The 13,555-nt window shown below is 42.4% G+C and overlaps 1 protein-coding gene across 5 annotated transcripts in view; it reads right to left on the minus strand.

Moving 5' to 3' along the window:
• The window catches only part of LOC120537847 (N-acetyllactosaminide beta-1,3-N-acetylglucosaminyltransferase 3-like), a 127,639-nt gene that overhangs the window by 72,242 nt on the left and 41,842 nt on the right, over positions 1 to 13,555 (minus strand). For all 5 annotated transcript variants that reach the window (XM_039767082.1, XM_039767081.1, XM_039767083.1 and 2 more), the window contains exon 2: positions 1,684 to 1,772. The gene's annotated coding sequence lies outside the window, so the exon portion shown is untranslated. The remainder of the gene's footprint in view (positions 1 to 1,683; positions 1,773 to 13,555) is intronic.

Below are 13,555 nucleotides of genomic sequence, written 5' to 3' on the forward strand. Positions count from 1 at the left end.
TGTACCCTCCGAGTTGTCAAATGTTTTTTGATCACTTTAGACGAATGTCTAACTTTCTTTTGTTTTGTCTGCACGACATTATATGGGGCTACCACCCAAATCCTTTTCAAGTAGTCTGTCTGCTTATTATAATATATATTATTATTTTCAGCTTTTTATAGTCTTGGGTTTGTTTTAGTATAAAATTTTGTAATCATATTTTAACACTTCCATTAATATTTCTATCCATTACTAGCGCCATCTATTGCTGAAATCTTGAACTATTCTTCATATGAAAATTATTTCTTAACATGGATTAATCAATCAGTTAGTGAAATTGATTATTGATTCATGTATTGTTTTTGGAAGTGACCAAGTATGCAAAATTTCAAGTCTTTTGGACAATAGGAAGTGGGTTAAATATCGATTACAAGATATGTACCAGACAACAAACATGTGAAGTTAATAAGCGTGGTGTGGCAGTAGGGGGCACTAGCGCTCCCTTGAACCCTCAGGTATAACTCCAGACACCAGGTAAAAGTCCAAGACTTTTTATTATGGTTCACAGTGCACCAAGTACCTTCCACACTACTCATAAATATTAAACCAATATAGCACACTAATCACTCCTCCTCGCCCAGACACTTTGCTCCTCTGCCTCCCAGCACAGCTCAGCGTCTGGACTGAGGTATCGTCCCTTTATAGCCCCTGACCCGGAGGTGTTCCTGTCCCAACAGTCCACAGTTCCTTATTCCTTCCGGGTCAGGATAAACAGTCCTTTTCTTCAACCCGGGAGCACGTTGTTCCTTCCTGTCACATGACCGTGACGTACTCTCGGGTTATAGGGCACACAAGAGCCCATGAGCCCCCCTACAGCGACTCCCGGTGGTCCCCAAGGTATCCAGCAGGGCTGTGTAAAAATACTACATAGTCCATAAAGCCCTGCTGCAACTCGGGGCACGATCCTGCTGTCGGGAGAGCTCCTCCTGGCGGCCTGGGGGTGAGGGCCGGAGCACGAAGCTGGCAGTCCTCCACAGTGGTAATAATAATAAGTAATAATATAAAAAGGGCTAAAGTCACCAGCACAGAATAAACTATCATCAAGCACCAATTTAGATGGGCCGGTCACGTGTGCCAAATAAAGGACTCCAGACTCCCAAACCAGGTACTCTACAGTGAGCTTAGCACTGGTGGTACAACGGTGGGCCGCCCCACCTGGCACTACAAAGTCCAGCTTCAGACAAATATTGAAAAAGTCCTAACATTAATCAGGACACCTGAGAGGCTCAAGCTGCTGACCGCAAGTTCTGGTGACACACCAAGGGGAGCGGTGCGGAGATATTTGAAAACTACCGTCGGAGAAATGATGAGATCAGACAAACAAGTGAGACGAGAGCTCTGTCAGGCCCAACCACAACGACCGGCAGCTCTACAGTATGCGGCCTTATGTTCCATGAGAGGTTTGGCCTCATCAGTCACATATATAATAGATATAAACACACGAGAGGAGAGGGAAGAAACTGAACACTCGGAAACAGCACCAATAATACCTGAAAAAGGGAAAGATGACAGTTCCGCATATCGGTACTGAAAAACAGAACTAACAACTTTTGCATGTCTCTGCCCTGTAGATGCATTTTAACACCTCACCCCCCCACAAATAAAATGGCCAAAATGAAGAATACAAAAATTATGCTCGCTCACCAAAATGAAATTCTTCTTTATTTGCCAACAGCCGAAAGGAGAACTAATGGACGACCCTTATAACCCGGAGGACCAGAATAGCACAACCTCTGAAAAAGAAGAAGAAAAACTGCAGTGAGCGAACAGAAAGGTAGATTAAACATCGACAGAACTTCATGTGTCCCCAGGGGGAAATTGGGCTTTTTAAAGAAGGGTCATTAAATAAATAAAAAGAAAGAAAACTTCTGACTTGGCAGTCACAGTGCCAGTCCCAGTGAGGAACTATTCAAATATCTTATTGCCGTTTGGTACATTGGAGACCCACAATCCATGTATCATGACCCACTTCTCCTGAATGATTTATTGGCTGAAAGTCCGCAGTGTTGTTTTGTCACAGAGAGGATGTGCCGCTTTGTTCATAATGGTGCTCAGTTTTAATTCTCCCCTTTGCTACGACCTCCAGGGGGTCCAGAGCACGTCCCATAACGGAGTCGGAGGGCCTCTCTTGAAGTGATGTAGCCAGCCCTGCACTCCACACCGACCATCACAGAGTTGTAGACGATGTGAAGGACGTCACCATCCACATTAAATGAATGCAGTCTGCCAAGGAAAGATGGGTCGGCACTTCTATAGTTTCTCTGCATTCCGAGACCCCCCACCCAAGTACTTGTAGGAGTGGACCACCTCTACATCCCTGTCCTGAATAGTGATTGGACACAGAAGCACTTTGGTGTGGATAAGAAGGTCATTGGTTTTCTGAAAAGTTCTCCCCTCTGACTTCCCTTCTCTGTCCCACCCCCCCTTTATCAATCCCCCCCCCACTTTATCAATAAGTGCAGAATCATCTAAGAATTTCTGCCAGTGACCCGACCTGATGTTCTATTTCTAGTCTGAGGCGTACAGGGCGAAGAGTGAAGCAGACAGGCCTGTTCCTTGTGTTGCCCACACGGTCCTGGAGTCTCACAAATGGTGTTCTGCCCGACAGATAGGCCACCATCTAGGACACCACAGACTCATCCACCTTCATATCTCTCGCTTGGTAGGATGGTATTGAAGAGCTGCCAGCTTTGTCCAGGTGAGAAAGGACCATGAGAGTGATGGTCAATGGTAGGGAAAGACAGAGATATGGGGTCTGACAGACTTGAAAGGCACTATATAATGGATAGGTATATCTGAAAAACCACTGTAAAAGGGGTAGTGTAGATATGAAAGGCACTATATAATACAGTCTTAGTTATGGGTCATGTACAAAACGGAATGCAGAATTACTGTAAACAGTATGCAAGTGATATTTAAAATTGTCTAATAAATGTAAACTCATTTTAAGAGAAAACAAAATGACCCACATTGCTCTAAAAAAAGTATGATATTCACACTAATCATTATTTCGAGTAAGATGTGCGTTTCATGTTCCACAATTTTCCAGTAAGTACAACCACAGCTTTTCATTTCCTTTCTCTTTTCCACAGTTGTATTTTGTGGATTAGATTCATGAAATTTCCAATAATCTCTCCAATGATGTTCTCTGACAGAGTTTGACGTCAGACTGGCTCCCGTTTCGCCAGTAGGTTAAAACCGTCACCTCGATATATTGGAGTGCCACTGAAGAGAATCCAGAAACTTCTAGAAAGTAGTTCACTCTTTTAATCTTTAATAAATTTACAACATTTTCTGAAAACACTGGACTATTACAAAAGCTGGGGCTAAGAATACGACATTCATCCCAATGAGCGTGTCCATGCTATTCACGTCGACTCTCCAAAAAATGTCATCAAGTCGAGATGTGAAGGCCCCTAAAGTTCTGCTCTCCACCGCACTGCTTGGTCATTTGGTCCATGTGTCGGTGGTTCTTTCCATGAAGAAAAATGTAACTTTTTCAAGCGCGGTTATGAACGTTTTGTATCCTGGAGACCAAAACTGCACACAGGACTCCAGATGAGGCTTCACCAGTTTGTTATAAAAGGTTGAGCAGAACCTCCTGTGACTTGTGGAAGAATACATTTTAGGGTAACATAGCATTCATCTTAAAGAAATAGCATAAAGGGTTAATAAATGTGGGAAACCAAATAAAGGTCAAGTGAACAACAAAATGTGCACTGAAACATAAGAATTAGGTTTTGGAAAAGTACAGAGATGGTCACGTAAATAAAGAAAGAAAGTACCAGAACAACAGTTGATATAAATTAGGGGCGGAGTAGTGGCTCTGAGGCTAAGGATCTGCGCTGGTATCCAGAAGGTTGCCGGTTCGAATCCAATTGCTCCAGGGGTGCTGTACAATGGCTGACCCTGCACTTTGACCGAAAGGGGTGTGCGAAAACTAACAAATTCCTACGATTGCCAACTGCCCATTGTGTATTCAAACCTAACATTTACTTCCTATATGTAACTCTTTACATTTACTGACATTAAATAGTCTCAGCTCTTTTAATCTTTCCTCCTAACTCATCCCCTGTAGCCCTGAATCAGCCTAGTCGCTCTTCTCTGGACCTTCTCTTGTGCTGTTATGTCCTTTCTGTGGCCTGGAGACCCAAACTGCATACAGGACTCCAGATGAGGCCTCACCAGTGTGTTATAAAGCTTGAGCAGAACCTCCTGCGACTTGTACTCCACACATCAAGGCGCTATATTACCTGACATTCCGTTAGCCTTCTTAATGGCTTCTGAACACTGACTGGTAGTTGATAGTCCACTACAATTCCTAAATCCTTCTCGTAAGGTGGACTCTCGATTGTCAGACCACCCATTGTGTATTCAAACCTCACATTTCTACTTCCTACGTGCAACGCTTTACATTTACTGACATTTAACTGCCATAAATGTGCCCGAATCTGCAAGACAATCTGGAACAATGCAGCCAATTCTACTTCACCGGCCCTACCACCTAGTTTGGCATCATCTGAAAACAACCAGCTTATTAGTTGTGCTGCCCATCTAGGACAGGTTAATAGTCATTCTAGCTATACATTTATATGACGCCTTTCCCCTGCTCAAGGTGCTTTGCCATGTCTCGGAAAGAACAGCAGGGTTCATGCAACACTGGATGCAAATATTTCCTGCAAAGCACACAACAGAAGATAAACACTGGATACGGTTAGGAGCCCAAGCCGATTGGTGGGTGCCCACCTGGACTGGGACCAGAGTGCAACAGGCGACACCTCAGCACCAGGCTGGAACAGTTTGGGGTACTTTACGGTGGTTGGAGTGCCAGTCGTGTCAAAAACCCCTAAGTTTTCTCTGTATGTTGGAGGACCTGATTGAATACAAAGCATTACATTTCAATATTTTATTGAAAAGCAATAAACTGGAGAAAAATATCAAATTCAAACCTAGAAGAAAAGCCAAACAAGAAAATGTGTGATAGAAACACACATAAATTATCCCAAGTGTCTGGACAGACAGGCTTTCACAGAAGGAATGGAGTCAGCTGGTCTCAATTTCAGGAGGTCACTCCAAAGTCTGGGTGCCATACACAGCAGATGGCCCTGCTGTCACCCATAGAGTGAAGGTTAGTGTGGGGCACAACTGGTAGGATTACAATGGTTGGGAGCAGTGGCCCCATCACCGACACCTGTTGAAGACGACTTTTAACATAGGATATAGTTCCTTGCATCTTAACCCTTTATTTCCTGCATTTGAGCCAATGTTGTACCCACCTACAGACCTTCTGAAAGTCAACGTAACATCATGTGCACCTCACTGGTCGCATCCTTTTTTGCTTCCTCAGAATTCCAGCATATTAGAGAAACCTGATCTTCCTCATCTGAACTCATGGTGCCTGCTCCCCAACATTCTAGTGCAAGACATGTTGCCGTTTGAGATTTTCTTTAATAATTTCATTCAATGATTGATCTATGATGCATGTTAAGCTCACTAGCCTATAGACAGATATGTCTTCCACATCTATTTAACAGAAAGAAAGACAGACAGGCAGACAGATGGATGGATGTGAAAGGCACTATATAAATAGATCGACAGAGATTGATTGGTGGGAGAGAGAGTGGTTAGGAGCCTGTGCCGATACAGCACACCCACCACATGATGAACCAACTCAGGATCCCAGATTAGGACCCGAGTGCAGCCAGGTAACGGGTGACGCCTCAGCAGGGTGAGGTTTTGTTTATTTTTTTTTTTAAATATAATGGTGGCTGAAGTGCCAATTCTGCCCTTAAACCCCAAGTTTTTCCCTGCAGGTTGGAGGGCCTACACGCAGGGCTGGATGCAGATTAACGTCATACCCAGGACAGAGAAATTGCAGGTTAAGGGTCAAGGGCTCAATGAAGCAGAGTCACTTTTGTCGTTTATGGGATTCGAACCGGCAACCTTCTGATTGCCAGTGCAAATCCCTAGCCTCAGAGCCATGACTCTGCCATGTGTGAAAGGCACTATAAGATAGACAGAGACTGATAGGTGTGAAAGGCACTATAAGACAGATAGACAGACATCGAAGGTTTGTGATTTGGCTTTTTAGGGAAGCCTTTTAAATAAATACAAAAATAGGTAGATAAAAGTTATTTCTATCAACCCAGTCTTCATTTTTATTCACTTTGTCATTCCAGGTTCTTTAGCCTAACTGGCAAAAACAACAAAATGTATCGATTTTCAGATTAAATCTACAACACAATCAGAAAGTAAAAGGGACTGCCTGGATCCACTGAGTGTTTCATTAGTATTTTATAAAAATTTTGTATGTATGTATGTATGTATGGTCATGCCATGGCTATTCATTCTATTAGAAAACAAAAAAAAATAAATAAATAGATAAATAAAAAAAAACTGTCAAGTAGTAAATTACTACTTGCATTGTGTAAAAAAAAATAAATAAATACATGTTTTTCTATGGAACAATAAAGCATTGTTTGTGGTTTGGCAAGAATAAAGAAATGTCGTTTCAAAGAAATACAGCTGGGCTCTCTTTCTTTTTTTTTTCCTTCACAAGTTTGATTTTTTTTCCATACTACTTTTTATCCCTGTGAGTAAGTACTTTATATTTGCATTTTACCATTACAACAGTTTCTAAAGTTAAATTGAATGCTTTTTCTGTTCTTGAAATGTTGCAGCTGACCTTTGTGTTGGAAGATGTTTTCCATGTTGATGTGGGCCTTTTGTTGCACGGTGTGTCCGATTTCTTAATCAAAACTCTTAAGTTTCATGTATGCACGTTAAAACCTAACTTAAAAAGTAGAATGTACAGTCACGTGAAAAAGTACATCCTATGATTTTTTTTAAACATATACGGACATTAAGATTTGATTATATGGTATTTACAGATAAAGGTCAGCCAGTCATTGTCCAACCCGCTATATCCTAACACAGGGCCACAGGGGTCTGCTGGAGCCAATCCCAGCCAACACAATGCACAAGGCAGGAAACAAACCCCGGCAGGGTGCCAGCCCACCGCAGGACACACACACACACACACCAAGCACACACTAGGGACAATTTATGATCACCAATGCACCTGACCTGCATGTCTTTGGACTGTGGGAGGAAACCTACGCAGATACGGAGAGAACATGCAAACTGCACGCTGGGAGGACCGGCAAGAGAACTCTGCTCTCCGAACTGTGAGGCAGCAGCGCTACCACTGTGCCATACATATACACACACTCTATAATTTTATATATCTCTCTCTCTATATATATTATATTAATATATATCTCTATCTATCTTAATATCTCTCTCTCTCTCTCTCTCTTTCTCTCTCTATATATATTATATATATATATATATATATATATATATATCTCTCTCACACACACACACAAACAAACAGATATACATAGACAGACAGATATAGATAGATCTATCTATCTATATCCACACATATACATATATTATATACGAGGGGGGACCCAAAAATAACCGGTAATATTTTAAAAATGCGTTTAATTTTCTGTACAACCTACAATTAGTCTCCTTCAAAGTACTCTCCATTGGCGGAAATACACTTATCTAACCTTTTGTTCCATTGTTTGAAACATTTTTTTAATTCGTCTGAAGTAATGCCCATTAATGCTCTGGTTGTTTCTGGTTTCACCTCTTTGACGTCAGCAAAACGCCTTCCTTTCAAGTCTTTTTTCATCAGACAGAACAAAAAGAAATCCCATGGAGCTAAATCCGGTGAGTAGGGTGGGTGGTTCAGGGTTGTCATACCGTTTCAATAAGAATAGTTTCTGCAACACTTTTTTTCAAGAAGAAAACAAAATTTCACTGCCGCGCGTTGCTCACGATAATCGGCCATCGTAAAAAAACCGATGCTTGCACAAAACTACTTTTACAAAATTCACTGAACACAAGCACAACCTTCCAGACTGATGGCACTTGGCAGACTGACTTGTGAGGAGTGTAACTAGATCACCCTAGCAGCCCAACCACATACTACAAGCACCAACCCAACAACAACAAAATTCAGGTTATTTTTGCGTCACCCCTCACAAATACATATGCACATGCACACATACACTAGGGTTACCACTTTTAATACAAAAAAAAAATAAGGGACGCATACTGCAGTGGGTCCACATCTCTTGGGGGCCAAGCGCAATTTCATTCTCAAACACGGGACGATTCCATATTTTAAAGGACGGGTGGCAACCCTAACATACACACACATTGACTTTATTAATACAGCACAGTGCACAAAGCAACCTCCTCTCCACAACACTCATAAACCACAATACAAATCTCACTAACAAACAATCCTCCGCTCCCAGACGCGTTGCCACCCTTCCACCCAGCTCAGCATCTGGGAGCTCCCACAATCCTTTTATATTCCCTGACCCGGAAGTGTTTCAATCCCCAGTCCATGTGATCTCCTATCACTTCCAGTTCAGATTAAAAAGTCCTTTTCTTCACCCAGGAAGCACATCAATCCCCTTGTCCATGTGACTCAGACGTACTTCCGGGGCGCAAGGAAAATAGTCACTGCTCCTCCCTGCAGCGCCTTCTATCGGCCCCCATGGTATCCAGCAGGGCTGTAATTGAAAACTCCAATGTCCATAATTCCCTGCTGGCATTCGTGGCCTCTCCATGCTGCAGGAAGGGCTCCACCTGGCGGCGTGGGGGTATCTAGCACAATACACATATACATATACAGTGGAACCTCGGTTTACAAGTGTTTTGCAAGACGAGCAAAAATTTTTAATAAATTTTGACATGATAAACGAGCGATGTCTTGCAATTCGAGCAGTATGGATACACTTTGTCTGCTGAGCGTCATGTGATCACAGCTGAGCTGATGGTTCTTCTCTCTCTCTCCTTATCTCGCTCGCTTGCCCAGCACCTCTCTCTCCTTATCTCGCCCAGCGCATATCTCTGTTTACAGCGCGTCTCTCTCTCTCTCTCTCTCTCTCCTTATCTCGCTCGCCCAGCTCGTCCCTGTTTACTACAGCATTGTGACTGTGTGTGTGTGTGTGCGCGCGCGCGCACACGTGTGGGCTGTGAAGTGCGAGTCCCCATCTTGCTCCCCAAAACACTAAGCTGAGTCTCAGTACTTTAACACCAGCTTTATTCAGCTTGAAACAGCAACAGCGCTGTTATTTATTGCAGCGGGATCTTTATAATGTTCCTTGTATCACCCATTGACGACAGGCGCTTATAGCATGTCTGCGATCTTTTTGGGTGTGCTTATACGGCGAACTGCTACAGCGCTGGGAGACTGCGATTGCTTTGGGACGCTCTTCCGCGTGTCTTCCTGTTGGGTGGAATCCCACAAGAGTTTAGAAACTCACACCAGCCATGATTCTTTTTAAAAGGTAAAGTGCAGGTTAATTTGTATTATGTATTTTACTTTATATTTTGTCTTAATCATTTTTATATGAATAGTTTTGGGTTGTGGAACGAATCATCCGAGTTTCCATTATTTCTTATGGGGAAATTTGCTTTGATATACGAGTGTTTTGGATTGCGAGCACGTTTCCGGAACGAATTATGCTCGCAAACCGAGGTTCCACTGTATATATATATATATATGTACTAATAAAAGGCAAAGCCCTCACTGGCTCACTCGTCACTAATTCTCCAACTTCCCGTGTAGGTATTTGGCTGAAATTTGGCAGGCTCATTCCTTACAGCTTACTTACAAAAGTTAGGCAGGTTTAATTTCAAAATTCTCTGCGTAATGGTCATAACTGAATCCTACTTGCATACATATATACGTCCATAGCCTGCAGCTCAGTCGCCGCATGAGGCGGCATTGGGTCCCCCATCACCACGCCTCCCACGTAATTGGCTGCCCGCCCATAAGGCCGTCAGTCGCTCTGCTCCCTTCATTCCCTTCCTTGCTTTGCCACAGTATTCAGGTCTCCTCGTTGATAACTGCAGCCTTTTTATTTAATCCACGGCTTCTCCGCTGTTTTATTGTTAGTTTATTACAATTGCAGTTATTGTGTGGGTATTTTAGACATAGTTTACTGTTCAGGTACCCATTTCCTTTACCGTTCCAACCATACCCCAGTTAATAGACACGCTGCCGCTAAATATTCGCAGGCAAATCCACAACTTAATACCGGGAATGCCTGTTAAACATCTTCGATTCACGAGTAGCGATTTGGGTATTGAACACTTCGATGAATAAAACCTGTTATCTTTACAACGCTTGAAAAACACGGAATGTAACTTGAACACAACACGTCCTTCAAATACAAACCTGATTGAAAGAAATAATGAGAATCAAATCTTTGATGACAGCAACACTCATAACACTCACAAAACAATTACATTAACAATCATGTTACGTTATTTTTAAAATGATTCCTTTTTCTTTTTCATAACTTCTTTAACACACTACTTCTCCACTGCGAAGCGTGGGTATTTTGCTAGTACATTAAACACGTATATAATCTTAAGCCTAAAAGTGTAACTATTTTATGTGACTTTTTTGTCACAACTCAAACCTGGCTTCTTTTAAAACCTACATATACAAACCGGATTCCAAAAAAGTTGGGACACTATACAAATCGTGAATAAAAACTGAATGCAATGATGTGGAGGTGCCAATTTCTAATATTTTATTCAGAACAGAACATAAATCACGGAACAAAAGTTTAAACTGAGAAAATGTATCATTTTAAGGGAAAAATATGTTGATTCAGAATTTCATGGTGTCAACAAATCCCAAAAAAGTTGGGACAAGGCCATTTTCACCACTGTGTGGCATCTCCCCTTCTTCTTACAACACTCAACAGACGTCTGGGGACCGAGGAGACCAGTTTCTCAAGTTTAGAAATAGGAATGCTCTCCCATTCTTGTCTAATACAGGCCTCTAACTGTTCAATCGTCTTGGGCCTTCTTTGTCGCACCTTCCTCTTTATGATGCGCCAAATGTTCTCTATAGGTGAAAGATCTGGACTGCAGACTGGCCATTTCAGTACCCGGATCCTTCTCCTACGCAGCCATGATGTTGTGATTGATGCAGAATGTGGTCTGGCATTATCTTGTTGAAAAATGCAGGGTCTTCCCTGAAAGAGATGACGTCTGGATGGGAGCATATGTTGTTCTAGAACCTGAATATATTTTTCTGCATTGATGGTGCCTTTCCAGACATGCAAGCTGCCCATGCCACACGCACTCATGCAACCCCATACCATCAGAGATGCAGGCTTCTGAACTGAGCGTTGATAACAACTTGGGTTGTCCTTGTCCTCTTTGGTCCGGATGACATGGCGTCCCAGATTTGAAAAAGAACTTGAATCGTGACTCGCCTGACCACAGAACAGTCTTCCATTTTGCCACACTCCATTTTAAATGATCCCTGGCCCAGTGACAACGCCTGAGCTTGTGGATCTTGCTTAGAAATGGCTTCTTCTTTGCACTGTAGAGTTTCAGCTGGCAACGGCAGATGGCACGGTGGATTGTGTTCACTGACAATGGTTTCTGGAAGTATTCCTGAGCCCATTCTGTGATTTCCTTTACAGTAGCATTCCTGTTTGTGGTGCAGTGTCGTTTAAGGGCCGGAGATCACGGGCATCCAGTATGGTTTTACGGCCTTGACCCTTACGCACAGAGATTGTTCCAGATTCTCTGAATCTTCGGATGATGTTATGCACAGTTGATGATGATAGATGCAAAGTCTTTGCAATTTTTCGCTGGGTAACACCTTTCTGATATTGCTCCACTATCTTTCTGCGCAACATTGTGGGAATTGGTGATCCTCTACCCATCTTGGCTTCTGAGAGACACTGCCACTCTGAGAAGCTCTTTTTATACCCAATCATGTTGCCAATTGACCTAATTAGTGCTTATTGGTCTTCCAGCTCTTCGTTATGCTCAAATTTACTTTTCCCAGCCTCTTATTGCTACTTGTCCCAACTTTTTTGGGATTTGTTGACACCGTGAAATTTTGAATCAACATATGTTTTCTTTAAAATGATACATTTACTCGGATTAAACGCTTGATCTGTCATCTACGTTCTATTACAAATAAAATATTGACATTTGCCATCTCCACATCATTGTATTCAGTTTTTATTCACAATTTGTTTAGTGTCCCAACTTTTTTGGAATCCGGTTTGTATATGCTTGGCATCATTCCTTTCACAATTTATCGAACTTTAATGTGATATTGTTAGATTTTCAGATTCTTATTCTGTTTTTAAATTCGAAACTAAAAAAAATATCAAGAACTCGCATTCCGTGAGACAAGACTTTGTGCCAAGAGATTTAACCAGGCCCGGGGCTGGAAATAAAAGACAAAGAGTAGATGACAACGACATCTGCTGTAAAGGCTTTTAAATGTTCGAAGCGCCACACGAGATGCAGATCACGCGGTACAGCAGCAACAGCTGATTGAGCACAGATAAGGTTTAAAAAAAAAAAAAAAAAATTTAATAAAAAAATAAAAAATAAATGTCCCTATTGTATCACCGTTTAATATGGGGTTTCGAAGGAGCAACCGCATCTCCTTGGGGTGCGTTCAGCCCCCCCTCTTCATAACGCGAGTGGTACAGACACGAAAGGGCTGGTGCATAGTGCAGGCCAGGGGGGTTGGTGAGCAAAGCGAGCAGAGGGTAAGCCCCCTAGTTAAAATAATAGATTGTAAATAATCATAATTACCCATACAGTAATTAAATTGATCAAAAAAATAAACACTAAAAATGTAAGGGACGGCCTAGTAAGGGCTGGCGCACTGGCAGTGCTACTGCCTCACGGTATGCAGACTGTGCGATTCACGCCCCTGGGTCATCCCCGTGTGCAGTTTTTCTTCAAGTACATTTTAGGTTCCTCACTCAGTCCAACAATCATGCAAGTGTAAGCAGGAGTTCAGGCCAGGAAATTTTAATGAAGTTCATTGATGGATTATTTAAGGGAGGAGAAATTTAGTGGGTGGAGAAGAGGGAAAAAAAAGAATAAAACCAAAAGTGTTCTTGGGCAGCTCAGTGCCATATCTCCACCATTGCATTACAAAAGAAATAAAAATACAATTGGCAAATAGTCCACAATCTATCTGGGTTGACCATCTCGGTGTAGCTTTCCACACAGAGGACTCAGTCTGCTACGTTGCCAAGGTCGCCCGCAAGCCAAGAACCACCAACGCTGAATTCTGGTAAAGGAGAGTAGCGGACTCTCGATACCCATTCTTACACTGGTGGCAGCGGCAGTTGGTTAAGTTTGTGGACTATTTGCCAATTGTATTCTCATTTCTTTTGTAACACAACGGTGGACATATGGCACTGAGCTACCCAAGATCACTTTTTTTTCCCCTCTTCTCCAGCCTTTTAAATAATCCATCAATAAACTTTATTAAAACTTCCTGACATGAACTCCTGCTTACACAAGCTTGGTGGACTGGAGAGGCTAAATTTACTCTGTGTGTGTGTTCACTCCGATGGGCTACTGTCCTGGCCAGGAGGGGTTCTTGCCTGTGCCCAATACTTTGCCTGGATAGGCTCCAGGT

The sequence above is a fragment of the Polypterus senegalus genome, chromosome 10, assembly GCF_016835505.1.
Source record: "Polypterus senegalus isolate Bchr_013 chromosome 10, ASM1683550v1, whole genome shotgun sequence".
NCBI lineage: Eukaryota > Metazoa > Chordata > Cladistia > Polypteriformes > Polypteridae > Polypterus > Polypterus senegalus.